This window comes from Myotis nattereri, assembly GCF_964212035.1.
Source record: "Myotis nattereri genome assembly, chromosome: 2".
Taxonomy (NCBI): domain Eukaryota; kingdom Metazoa; phylum Chordata; class Mammalia; order Chiroptera; family Vespertilionidae; genus Myotis; species Myotis nattereri.
In genome coordinates, this window is record NC_138076.1 from 77,670,825 (window position 1) to 77,684,659 (window position 13,835).

Sequence of the window (13,835 nt, forward strand, 5' to 3'; positions counted from 1 at the left end):
TTCAATTTATTTTTTAAAAATATATTTTTACTAGAAACCCAGCACACAAAATTCAAACGTGGGTATGGTCCCTAGGCCTGGCCTGTGACCAGGGCCATTTTCCCTGGCTGCCAGCAGCTGCCCCCCCCCCCCACCCAGCCATTTGCCATCGGGTGATTGGAGCCTGCCAGCCAGGGGGAGGGACCAAGATGTGGTCAATGACCCTCATAGCAAATTATCGAGCAGTCGTTCTGGTTGTTCTGCCATTCAGTCAATTTGCATATTACTCTTTTATATATAGATGTGCTCCAATCCTTCCACTTCCAGGGCAAAGGGCAAAGGAGGGTTGCTGAAAGTGATAAGGGAGGCAGCAGGGTGAACTTATTTTTGGGTGGGGGGAGAGTTTCCTCCTGATGAGGGGCTTCTAAGGACAGTAGCCTACTCCTGCTACCCTCTGTCTCCAGAGACACAATTTCTGATCTGCACCTGGCAGGACAGAGCTGTTGCAGGTACAGGACTGGGAGCTCCTTTCTGCATGCAGCTCCCTGGAGAGTCTCTTCCAGCCAAGGAAAGCTTTGTTCTAACCATTTCTCCCGGAACCAGGGCTGCTGGGTGGTCTGGGGCAGGAGGGCACAGTGGAGGTGGGGCAGGGCAAGGCAGGGCAGAGCAGGAAGAAGTACGGGGTAGAAGACTGGGGGTAGGGGAGGGAGAGGGTGGAATCTGTGTGTGGAGGGAGTGTGGAAGGTTGGTGCAAGAGGAGAGTTGGAGTCAGCATAGGAAGGTTTGAGGGACTGGGGGAGTAAGAGGGACCAGCAGATGCCAGAACAGGGGAAAGGGTCTATGGAATCAGGTGGGGGTCCACAAGGGTGAGTATAGAGTAAGTCCCTTCCCCAGACCCTGCCCTCCCAGGTGGTTAGTGGGAGGGGTCCATAGCGAGGTGCTGCGCTCCCTATACTTTGTGTCTGAGGCTCCAGAACATGTGGCCAACATGTCCCGATCCTGCCACCCCCACCAAAGTGCTGCCATTTGGAACGCATTTTCAGACACATGGATTATTTTTAAGTTAATGCTTTTTAATTCACTCTGTTTCCCACTTGTCATTTTTTTATTGAAAAGGCAGATTCTACTGGTGTGTGTTCCTTTGCAGGGGTGGCAGGGGTGTTCTCCACGGGCAGAGATCCTATGAGAGACAGAGACAAAAGGCCCTGCGAGACATGGGGAATGAGTAAACAGGATCAGAGAGCAAGGAACAGGGAGAGAGCTGCACAGGGCGAGACAGACACAGGACACAGGGTGCTGTGGATGGGGACAGAGCTTCCCGGCCCAGTGAGAGGACTAATTTGGCAGAGCAGCAGCTCCGTGGGTGCATTTACCAGAGGAGCAGCTCCCAGGTCCAGAGTCAACTAACTGAAGGCCCAGGATAATTAGAGCTAATTACATGGGTGCAAACAGCCACAGGGGAGGCTGTGGGCTGGCCACCTCTCGCCAGGCCTTCCCCAGGCAATCCCACCCCAGCAAAGGGGCTTTGCTGGCACATCTGGGGCTGAGCACCTGGGGAAAGGGCGCACAGGCGGAGAGTCCCTGGAGCCCTGGGGTTAGGGTGAGCCCTCCGCCTCCAGAGCACCCCCCACAATTACACAGTTCAGCACGTGCTGTGACCCGGGATGGCAGGTCACAACCCAGTTAGGAATTGGACCAGAACTTGTTCTAAGCTCCCCTTGGCCTTGTGCTGAGTAGGGCCTGGCAGCCTGGACCCCAGCATTTGGGTCCTTAGGTTTCTATTATCTTGTTTCAGCAAAGATTCGAGTGGGGGCTCTCATTGTATGCTGCCATGGGAAGTGCCTGTCTGGAGCTGAGGCCATGGGTGAGGAAGGGAGAGTCTGGTGCTTGGCTTTTGGTGATCAGTTTGTCTCTGCCTGTATGTGCCACAGAACCCCAAATGAGTAACTTTTCTGAGCTTTGATTTGCGCTTCCATACCGTACATGCCTCCTCTGAGACATGGAGCCCAAGGGGAAGGGGAAAGGTGTGAATTCTTTGCTTGTGAATGAGGCTTTACACGTTGAACTGCTAGCCTGAATCAGCTAATTTTGTGGTTTCAGGAGCCTTTGGCAGGTTGGGTTGGAGTGGTGGTGGGGTAGGGTTTTACATTTCTATCGAGGCCCAGTGTACGGTTCAGGAGGGCAGGTTCATGGCTGTTCTGGTTGTTGTGGTCATTCTGGTCATTCTGCCATTTCTGTTGCTGGGCTTTTATTACATAGGATTCGCACAGTTGTGGGAAATATCTAGTTTATAATAAAACACCTTTATTTTTAACATATTGTTAAATTCCATTTGTTGTTATTTTATTTTGAATTTGAGCATCTAATGCACTTATGACTAAAATTGTTCTAAAGCTTTAAATATATATATATATATATATATATATATTTATTTATTTCTGTTAACAAGTTTACTCAAGCTTTAAAAGGTAAATTATCTCATCTCAGCTTTTTCCCCACTCAATGATTTTCAATAATTGTGTCTCCCAAATAAAATAATTTTACTTTAGAAATGGCTTTCCCATGTACCTCAATACCCCATTTAAAAAAAAAAAATTGTCTCTTAAAATTGTATATATAAAAACTATCTAGAAAATAAATAAAATAAATTGGCTGCATTTTTTTGTTGTTTATTAGCACATTTAGCCAGTCTTGTTCAACTGTCCTTCAAATCTAAGTAACGACATTTTAACCACTTTGATGGTCTCTCCTCCTCCCAAATTATCACTACTTTCTTTTTTCTTTTCTTTTTTCTTTCTGGTTAACCTGTACCTCAGGATATTTCTCCATTGATTTCTAGAGAGAGTGAAAGGGAGGAGGAGGGACAGAGAGAGAAGCATCAATGTGCAAGACACACATCAATTGTTTTCCTCCCACATGCACCTGGCCTGAACTGGGGATTGAGATTGCAACAGAAGAATGTGCCCTTGACCAGAACTTAACCCATGACCCTTAAGTGCATGGGCCAACTCTTTATGCAGTAAGCCAAACATCTAAGGCAGGGGTCCTCAAACTTTTTAAACAGGGGGCCAGTTCACTGTCCCTCAGACCGTTGGAGGGCCGGACTATAGTTAAAAAAAAAAAAACTATGAACAAATTCCTATGCACACAGCGGCGGCAAAAACACCCGGCGGTCTGGATAAATGTTTTCGGTGGGCCGCATGTGGCCTGCGGGCCGTAGTTTGAGGACCCCTGATCTAAGGCAATCACCACTTTCTTACATCACAAAATTTTGACTAATATATGGGACATGACTAACATTCTCTTTAACAAATGTTCCCTCTCTCCACATCTACCAGCCCAAAATTCTACTCTGAATACTTTTTATATATTTTGTCCTGAACTAAAAATTATATATCAATTATGAATGTTGCTTTATCTGCAGCCATTTCATTTTATATGGCATCTTCTCTATTGTCAGGAAACAGGGTTATGTATGTCACTTGTTCTCCAATGCCTTTTCCTTATTTTTCTTCCACATTCTTGTTATATGCTTATTTTTTAAATTAAATGTATTGCGGTGACATTGATTAACAGTATCATGTTATCTGCTTCTTTAAGCCTTACTCTATCCATCTCACCATCCACATCTTATGATTATTATATAATTCACTGCCCTCTAAGAAATCCTCCTTAGTTCAGTGAAAACTCTCTCTCTCACATATGATTTTTCTACGCAATTAAAATGCTGCCAATATTGTGACTTCACTCTTCTTATGGAAAGCACATCCAATCTTTCATTCACTCAGTTCCTTGACTTCCTCATTAATGCCATTCATTACTTCATCTCACCAATAGCTTCTCCAGTGACTTTAATTTTTGAACACAAGAAATGATTCTCCCTTCTAAATTACTTTGTCAAATATTCATTCAAATATGCCAACTGTAATTTTTCTTGATATTTCTCCTCATTCATCTTTCTTTTTCTTTTTTTAAAAGCTTTATAAATTGTTTAGATTTCATGATACACTATCATTTACCTTAATTAAAGTATGTGAGGATTCCTCAACACTGGTCCCTTAAGTTACACCAAAATGATAAGATCCTAGCATTGATGAATGCAAATATCGTCATCCATATATGTGTGCACAGGTATATCATTAATATTAGTGAAAATAACACAATATGGAAGGGTTATAGCAATTATAAATTTATTCTTTGCAAGTGGGCTCTCAAAACTCCCAGGAATATACCTCATTTATTGAATCATATCAGTCTCTCATTTTATCAATGAACATTTAAACATTTTCCTCTTCACCCCTGACCCATGCATTCTCCTTTCCCTGCCTGTTCAAAAGTAAAATGTAGTCAAATTATATGAATCTCAATATACATAAACTTAAAACTAGCTGGGTTGGATCCACTCTTATTGTTGAAATGATGAGACCTACCTAGGTTCCTGTCTTCTTGAAGGAAAGATTTCAACCAAGATACAAAGTGTAGCAAAGTAGATAAAAATTTATTGGCAGCAGCAAAAATATACTTAGGACAGACAAAAAGGAAAGGCATAGAAGCAGCAGCAGGAGAGCCCAGGCTGGGCTGCTGGGCCCCTTTTCTCTGACTTCTCAGGGAGCCAAGGCTTTCCGGGTGTGTTCTTTTGGGATCCTGGTCTCCACTAATTGGCCGGTGCCAGGACAGCGGGCCATTAGTCAATGCAGCTGGCCCTGAGAACGCCATGGCTCACTTGTGTGGTTTTGTTAAGTTTCTGGGCCTGGAGCTGAACTACAACTGAGGCCTAGATATTATCTCTGGGAAGGAAAAGATCAGGGGCCCAAACCTCATGAATAGCAAGATGAAAAGTCAGGGAATCCACTCCGTGTGACCAGCAATATGCTAGGAGAGAAAAGGTCTCCCTGGGGGTGAGGTTCTTGTTTTCCCAACCAGCCAATGAACCAACCAAGCAACCTACCACCCAACCAACTAACCAAAGCTTTACAAAAGCTTCCTGACCTCTGAATATACAGACGTAGTTATTTATACTTGCTTTCTCTTCCTCATCCCCTTATTATTAATTATGTGACTATAGGATAGCCTTAGAACTCCAACTTGCATGCAATTGTAAAAGTCATGCATGGGTTGCTAAATGCAAGGAATACAGTTTGGTCTTCATTTTACTTCACTTTTCAGAATATTTCAGTTGGTTAATCACTCCTTTCTGAAACATTGTCCTCTTTTGATTTCTGTGATGCCAAATTAATATACATAGCATATAATTAAACTTAAAATAGAAAAAAATATAGAATACATTAAAATAAAATACATATTTTCAAAGCAAAAAATAGTCTTTTTAAAGTAAAAATCATTATAACATAAAATTAATTGCACAAAATGATTTTAAAATCTAAGACAGTACTGAAGCATATAAAAACAAAATAAAAAAATCTATAACACTCCCCTAAGAATAAACAGTATTATAAATCCATTTTATATATTTTTTGTACACAAACACATCCATAATGTATTTTTTCTGCACAAACACATCCAAACACATCAATACAAACACATCCATAACAAAAAGTGTCACCATTCTGTTTTATAATATGCTTATTTTATTCAATAACATATCAGATACAACTCTCCATATTTGTAGATGTAGATAAGTACCATTTCAATGACTTCATGGTATTTTATACATAAACTATATTAAAATGTATTTAATCAGTTTCCAAATTGATGAGTATTAGGATTAAATCAAATTTTTTTTCAAATATTGTAAGCTTTGATTTAATTAGCCTATCTGCCCATACACAGACATAGACAGCAGTATGGTGGTTACCAGAGGGAAGGAGGGTGGTGATATAGTAAATGCTAAAAGGGGTCAAATATCTGTTGACAGAAGATTTGGCTTTGGGTGATGGGCTGACAATGTAATATACAGATGATGTATCATAGAAGTGTACACTTGAAACCTATATGATCTTATTAACTAAGGACACTCAATAAATTCAATTAAAAAACTTCAGTTTCTCAAATTTACGAAAAAATATTATCAATGTAAAATAGTTTTCACATTACAAAATAACGATTTCAAAATTTGTTTTGATCAGTTTCACTAATGAGAAATTACCTAAAATAACTGGCTAATTGAAAATAAAATACATATTAAATACATTAATATGGCATCCTATGAGGGGAATTGAATGTGAATAGTAAACAAATATAAAAGAACATACACATGTACACATATATAATTAAAAAGAAAGAACTAAAAGGGCTAATGTACTGACACTGAAATGATTTTACATTGTCATATATATATATATATATATATATATATATATATATATATATGCCTAAGTGACTGGTTGATTGATCGGGACTGGGCGAGATGGGCCAGACATGCCCTGGAGCCTTCCCCAGCCCCTATTGTGCACCAGTGGGGTTCCAGATTGTGAGAGGGAGCAGGCCAGGCTGAAGGACCCCACCAGTGCATGAAACCATGCACCAGGCCTCTAATATTAAATAAAATAGCTGTGAATAAAATGATGATTAACAATTCATAAAATTAAGTTAATGTATGTTTCAGGAATGACATTTTTTAAAAAGATCTAAAATGAACCTTACTGATTTCTTTAGTCAGTGTCAAGTAACTTAGAGAGTTACTTTAATTCTAAGAACAAGTTAATTCATGTACTTTTAAAATGTTAATGCCTTTATAACTGAATTTTCATAAAAGGCAGAGATAGATACCTACATTATAGTAATTTAAATTATCTGTTAAGGGGTATAGGAATGTTCAAAACCTAAAAAGTACTTACATAAATGTATGGAAATTATACCTATTAAACTTATAAAATGTAGAAATTAAGGAGCAAAAATTGCTTAATCATTAATTATAAATTTTTATTAGATATGAAATATGAAATTGAATTTATTTGAGATAAATTTTTTAAATGAGTTGTGAACTGAAAAGTAAATACTTTAAAAGAATATAGGCAAATTATTTACTGTTTTTTTCTATGTATTTTCATTTTCATTGCAAATGTGATCTTCACAGGGCCTATCTGGAAGGTTTTGTTTTGTGATGGTAGTCCTTTGATAAAATTCATTACCTTAACTTCCATATGGAAAACACAAAATCAGAGTATTGAATAGATTCTTAAAACAAACAAACAAACAAACACCAAAAATGAGTCTAGGGTGACACTGTAATCTGGGAGTAGAGATACTTTTGTTGTTGTTGAATCATGATAATAACAGTAATTCCAGCTGTTAAATGAAATATGATAACTCACTTGTGATTTTTCCATATAAGTATTACATGTTTTAATTCATTTATATCTTAAAATAACCCAATGATATACTTCCTCTTCCTCTTCTTCCACTGCTGTTTCTGATTTCCAATTTACACTGAAACCATTAAGTTACCCAATGCAACTTTTCTTTTTCTTCATTTCTTTTCTTTTTCCTTTTCTGTTTTTAACTTATCTTTATTGTTGAGAGTATTACAGATGTCCCCCATTTTCCCCCCATTGCCACCCCTACACTCAAAGATCAGGTAACCCAAGTTTGTACAATTAGTATGTAGTATGGTAGTTCATGTAGGGCTCTAGCTCCAGAGCACATATGCTTAGCCACTGTGCTAACTGACTATTCAGGGAATACAGAGACCTGAAAATATTTCCAGTACAAATGTAAATTTAATGTACAAAACATTTATTTAATAGCATGTTAGAGAGATTTTACTTTTAATAAAAATTTTCCTAACACAATAACTGTTTATTATTTTAGAAGGAAACAATTTATTTAAAATATAAATTCATCTGTATCTATATCTATATCAGAGAAAATATGTCAGGGTGTAGGATAAGATGGTGATAAGAACAGATGAAGTATTAAAACAGAATTTGCAAATTTGTTTTCTTCAGTTATTTTTATTCATTATACAGGTAAGATTTACATTATAATTTTTTAGTTAACTTTGACATAATAGTTACGCAAGGATCCCCTCTCTCATATAATATGTGTGTCCAAACTGAAAAAAGTATTGATGCAAGATCAATTATCCATCTTAGGACTTTTAAGATTTGTCGTTCATTTTAGTGATGTTCATTTAATGTGTGAACATATAGATAATAGCATATCTTGACTGCACTAAGCCTAGCCAAATTGCTAGACCTTATTGAGTCTCAAGAAATGACAGGTGAATAAAGACACAATTTGATTACTTAATATAGAAATAATCAAGTCACTTGAGCTGTTTTGGCTCAAAGCTAAAATGACTAGATTTGATAAGGTCAGCTCCTATATAGATTGATGTGGGTTACTAAGAAATCAATGGTACAAAACTTATTGAGCAAGTTAATGAGTAATCAATGATGTTAGCCATGATATAGAACCTAAGACAGCTCTGTGTGAGATGGGAAATATTCCAGACTCAACAACATTAATATTTTACAGTTGTAGTTTAATTTGACCAATATTTTCAATAACTGTCCAGTATATGTGTCTTCATTTATTTAATTTTCTTAAAGCTTTTTATATAAAAATATATGGGTAATTACAAAGTTTTAATGTAAGCCAGACATGATTCTAAGTGCTTTACTTGTGGAAAATTTATGATGGTAGGCATCACTATTTTCAGTTTCAAAAAGAAGAAACAGTCATGTTTGGAATCTATCTGTCTACATTTATTTTTTCTATTTTATGAAGAATTTTAAGGAAAAATAATTTCTCTGATTTTCAAATATCTATTTATGAAATATGTAGCCCTTATTTTAAAGGATATTTGCATATACCAAATTATCAAACTGTGTGAATATGGCAAAAATAACAATTTATGCAGGTATAACAGTAATAACAATTATATTTCACATAAGAGCAATAATAATGATTATCTCAATCTTATATATTTTAGACCCAAGCTATGTTTTAAAAACTGGAATAGTGTGGTAGCTTGGCCAAGTCTTCCTTAAGCCACCTTTAACCATATATAGCAATTTAACACAAAAAAGTTAAATTTTTTTGTGTGATTTAAAGTGTTTGCCTGAGAACTTTACTACAGTGTAAGTCAGGCAGGTTGGCGTTTTAATTAGGAAGGGCAGGGTGATGTCAGTGTGTGCCCCATGACCCGAGGGAAACGGGAATATTCCTTATCCAGACACAATTATTGCCTTAGCATTTGGAAATCAAACACTATACTTCTACTTTTTTTGTCAGCTTATTAAAATATAAGTTATTAAAATGTAAATTATTACTGTAATTTAATTTTGTTTTGCTTTTCACTTTTTTAAGTGAGGGGTGAATTTTGCAACAGTTGCCAAATCATGTGTCACATTGAAAGAGTCAAGAAATGTTGCCTTCAAATGATAGATACTGTGGTTTTCAGATGAACAAGTGAGAACAGAAGAGAACAAAGGTACTTTTGTGGGGATTTGTTTTAGAGTCATCACCAAATTAAATCAACAGCAAATTACTCAGCAATGGAGAAAACCAAAAGCAACAACTTTTTCTTCCAAATGTTAAGTTGTATTTTTTTTGGTATGATTTTACTTGAAAGGGAGAGGATATTTACTTGAAAAGTTAATTCTATTTAGCTAAAACCAAGGGAATCTACTTTAATTGTTTATTTAAGAGAGGCCTTTTAAAGTTGAATACAATTGTTGCTGGGAGACTCAAGATCTGTAATTGTATGGTGTGGTGCCTACAGAAAAGCATTTACACGTGCATAACAACATCTGCAGATGCTATTAGGGGCTTTCCATATATAGAAATGTGGTTTTCTTTGTTTGTTTGCTTTAATTTTAATGGGATTGTATCTAATTCAAAAGGCTTGTGATAAAATAAAGTTTATGACTAAAATAAAGGCACCAACCCTAGCTAGTTTGGTTCAGAGGAGAGAGAGTCGGCCTGCGGACTGAAGGGTCTTGGTTCAATTCTGGTCAAGGGCACATTCCTGGGTTATGGGCTCCATCCACAGTAGGGGGCGAGCAGGAGGCAGCAAATCAAGGATTCTCTCTTATCATTGATGTTTCTCTCTCCCCCTCTCCTTTACTCTCTGAAATCAATAAAAAATATATATTAAAAACAAAAGAATAAAGCTCCTTAAAAAAATTAAAGGCACCATGTGTGACTTATGAAAAAATTAAAAGTAAAATGTTGACAAATATATAGAGTTTGTTTGATTGTTTGTTTTAATTGGGCCATAATAACATTGCTAATTTTCTGTACATAGTGCTCCCTAAAAGCAAACATAGTTAATAAAAAAAAATTTTAAACTTTGTCTTAGTAATAAATGCACAATACTCCAGGATCATTCTGGTGCTTGTGGAACTACATTTTCACTTTCTTTTTCATTAAAAATACACAGAATGGGAAGGGCAAAAAAATAATAATTCCGTTATCAAGTAATTAGTTTCTCATTTTTTTTTATGGCTTCATTCAGGAAATGCAGCAATTACACTGTGAAATTTCACTTTCTGAAGGAGACTTATTAGTTATGATTGCCTATAATGTTGATTTCAGAACTCAGTTTTTACATTATGCTCATGGATTTCATTATCTGTAAATATAATATGTAGAACAACATATTCTGAACATAAAACATTCTATATTATGTAAAAGTAGCTCACATTCAATTAACATTTTATTTAAAATCTATCTACCTACCATATATTTTTATAACCCAATGATTTTCTATTTGGAATCTACGTGAAATATAAAATAAAAATTAAAAGTATAATACTTACAAAAATTAATTTTTGGCATTAATACAAGGTGGTATTCACATGGTTAAAATTCATAAAATACCCATATAAACATAAGTTAATCTAAAATATGCAAAAATGTTTCAAAATTATCCTTTCCTGTTAGTGACCCCAATTTACTTACCTAGGCAATAATAACTCCCTTCCACAGGTAAAAATATAATTTAATTTAAAATATGTTTGGCTTGTTATAAGTAAGATGTAGAAACTAAAAGAATAAACTTGTTGAAAATCAATAAGGATACTTTGTTCCAAAATTCATAAATTTTTATAGGAATACCATTGAAGTTTTAGTTATTTATACTATGTCTTTTACTGTTCCTGTAAGAAAAATGCTAATTTCTCCTAAAAGTCATTCTAAAAACAATCATATGTTTTATTAATAGAGAATCTCAATTTACTATTGAAAAGTAGTAATAAATATTAATCAAGTTAAATAAATTTATTCATTCACCCAGTTTCTTACTTATTTCAGTTGTAATAAACACAAAAGAGTGTAAAGACTTAGTTTAATATAGTGGATCTTTTAACTTCTAGTGACTAAATAATTGTATAGAGTTTGGGCTATATTTATTTTAGACCAAAGCTATTTCCCATTTTAATCATGTTCCTTTTGCAAAATCACTGTTTCCTTGGATTTCGAATTGTGTTCTGAAATGTAAATTTATTCTCCAGTCAATGGGAGTCAGCTTTCTTCAACTTAAAACCATGTGTATTTGTGCATGAGGCAGAAGATCAGAATTCCTAATTGTATAATTAGTCTGGAGGTTTCAATAAATTCTCAATACCTTGGGTTCAAAACAAACGAAACTTCCATATACCAGTATTGAAACAGAATTATTTTTACTTAGAGACACCCTTTCACAACAGCTACCCACACACTCCTGAAATTAGAATTAATAGGCAATATATTTGTCTGGGAAGAGGCATTTATTATGTACTTCATGGATGCATGATTTTCAGTATAAATAAGTAAAAGAAAGAAAATAAGCTAGGTCTTGGTATATTACACAATGTAATTGCTTCAGTTGTCATTATTTCCAAAGGAATGGAAATAGCAATTTTTATGTACAAATTCAAACAAAATGTCACAAAAATTGCATTTCACAAGCCATAAACAATAGTGTATATCATTATAGTTATAAGTTCTATTTAGGCATCCTAAACACACTTTATGAGCTATGCAGCTGTTTTAAAATAACAAAATACAATAATTAGTTACATAATTAAAAATAAAATGCCAAATACTGTAAGAGAGCAGTGATCTCATAAGTGGATATCCTGAAAGTGTAACCAATCTAATAATTGGGTCTACTCTTAATTATGCAGGTGTTCTTAGATGATTACGTAAGACTTTTTTGCAGTAAGCCCTTAAAAATATAATTTCTGAGGTTAATTGTTCCCAAGGATTTCCTTTGATCATACTTGCCATATGAATAATACACTTGTACATTAGCTCTGGTTTATAGTCTACCCGCAGGTAGTAAATGTCTATAGAGTTACCCTAAGCATCATAGCACATTTATCAACATTATACTGATATCTCCTGTTACCTAATTGACACAATGCTTTATTATAAGCACCTCTGTTCTATTTTTCTCTTGTAAGTTATCATGTTGGTTCTGAGAAGTTAGGTCATCACATGAACTCAGTGAATACCAAGAGTCCTGCACATTTAGGCTTCAATTGCACATGCTGGTGCCAACACTGCAGCCGGGATACCTAAACAGCAGAGTTAACTACGCAGACCACAGCCTCCATAACTTCACGTCCTAATACTGACATAGATGCCCCATTTTAAAAATATGACACAGAATTTTTGTTTTAAGATTATATATAATTTAAATCCTTCTATGTATTAAACAGATACTTGGATTTTTAAAATTGGAGATGGAACTGAAATCAATAAAATATCTACTTTTAACTGAGGCAGCATATACAAGTTAAGAGTACAGACTCTGGAGCCTCTCTCCAAATCCTGTGTCTACCAATTGCTAGCTGAGAGTAATTGGTAAAGTCACTTCATCCCTTTAGGCTCAGTTTCCTTACCTGTATACGATGATAAAATAAGTAGCTAACCTATATATATAAAAGGCCAATATGCTAAGTGTCCAACCTTTCAACCATGCGGCCGGTAGCTATAATGTGCATTGAGCACCAGGGGGCAGATGCTCAATGCACAGGCATGGAAACATGGAACAAACTGATGAATCTCAGAGGGAAGGGGGCGGGGGGCAGAAAGAGATTAACCAAAGATCTTATATGCATACAAGAGGCCTGGTGCATGTGCACCTGTGGGCTCCCTCTGCCTGGCCTGCAGGGATTGGGCCAAAACAGACAGTTCAACATTCCCCAAGGGGTCCTGGATTGCAAAAGGGCACAGGCCAGGCCAAGGGACCCCACCAGTGCATGAGTCCATACACCAGGCCTCTAGTCTCTACATAATGGAAAAAACATAAAAAAAGAAGATATTATGACCTTAAAAACAGTGAAAGTTATCCCACGAAATACACGAGGTGCCAGGTTTATGGTGAGAGAAAACTGTGAATGTCTTGATTTAAAAAATAATTTTAGATTCTGGAAAATAACAGGAGCAAAGAATTTTTAATAACCACAAGAGGCTTGACCCGATTACAGCAACCAGTGCTCCGCCTTGGTCTGGTGCCCCTGCTCACCTGCCCCACCATCCCACCATGGCTGATGCATACCATGTTCCACATACATCCCCTGTTGGTCAGCACACGTCATAGCAATTGGTTGTTAGGTTGTTTCCCGTTCAGTCTATTTGCATATTAGCCTTGTATTATACAGGATGTCTCCTGCTGGTAAGAAGCTCTCAGTCTATTAAGTTGACGATAATGTCAATAAAATATGACCATACATTTGAAGATTGTAATATGCATTATTACAGGAGCAATATGCATGGAGGGTGTGGGCAAGTCTCATTAATTAAACTCCCAGAGAAAAATAAGAGTTTTGAAAGAAGACAGTCAATTCAATGAAGAAATCTGGTCTTTTTTTGTTTACTGTTATATCCCAAGCTCAGTACTCAGCTCATAGTTGGGGCTCAAAAATGTTTTGAATGAATGGATAAGGGAAATAATGAGTAGA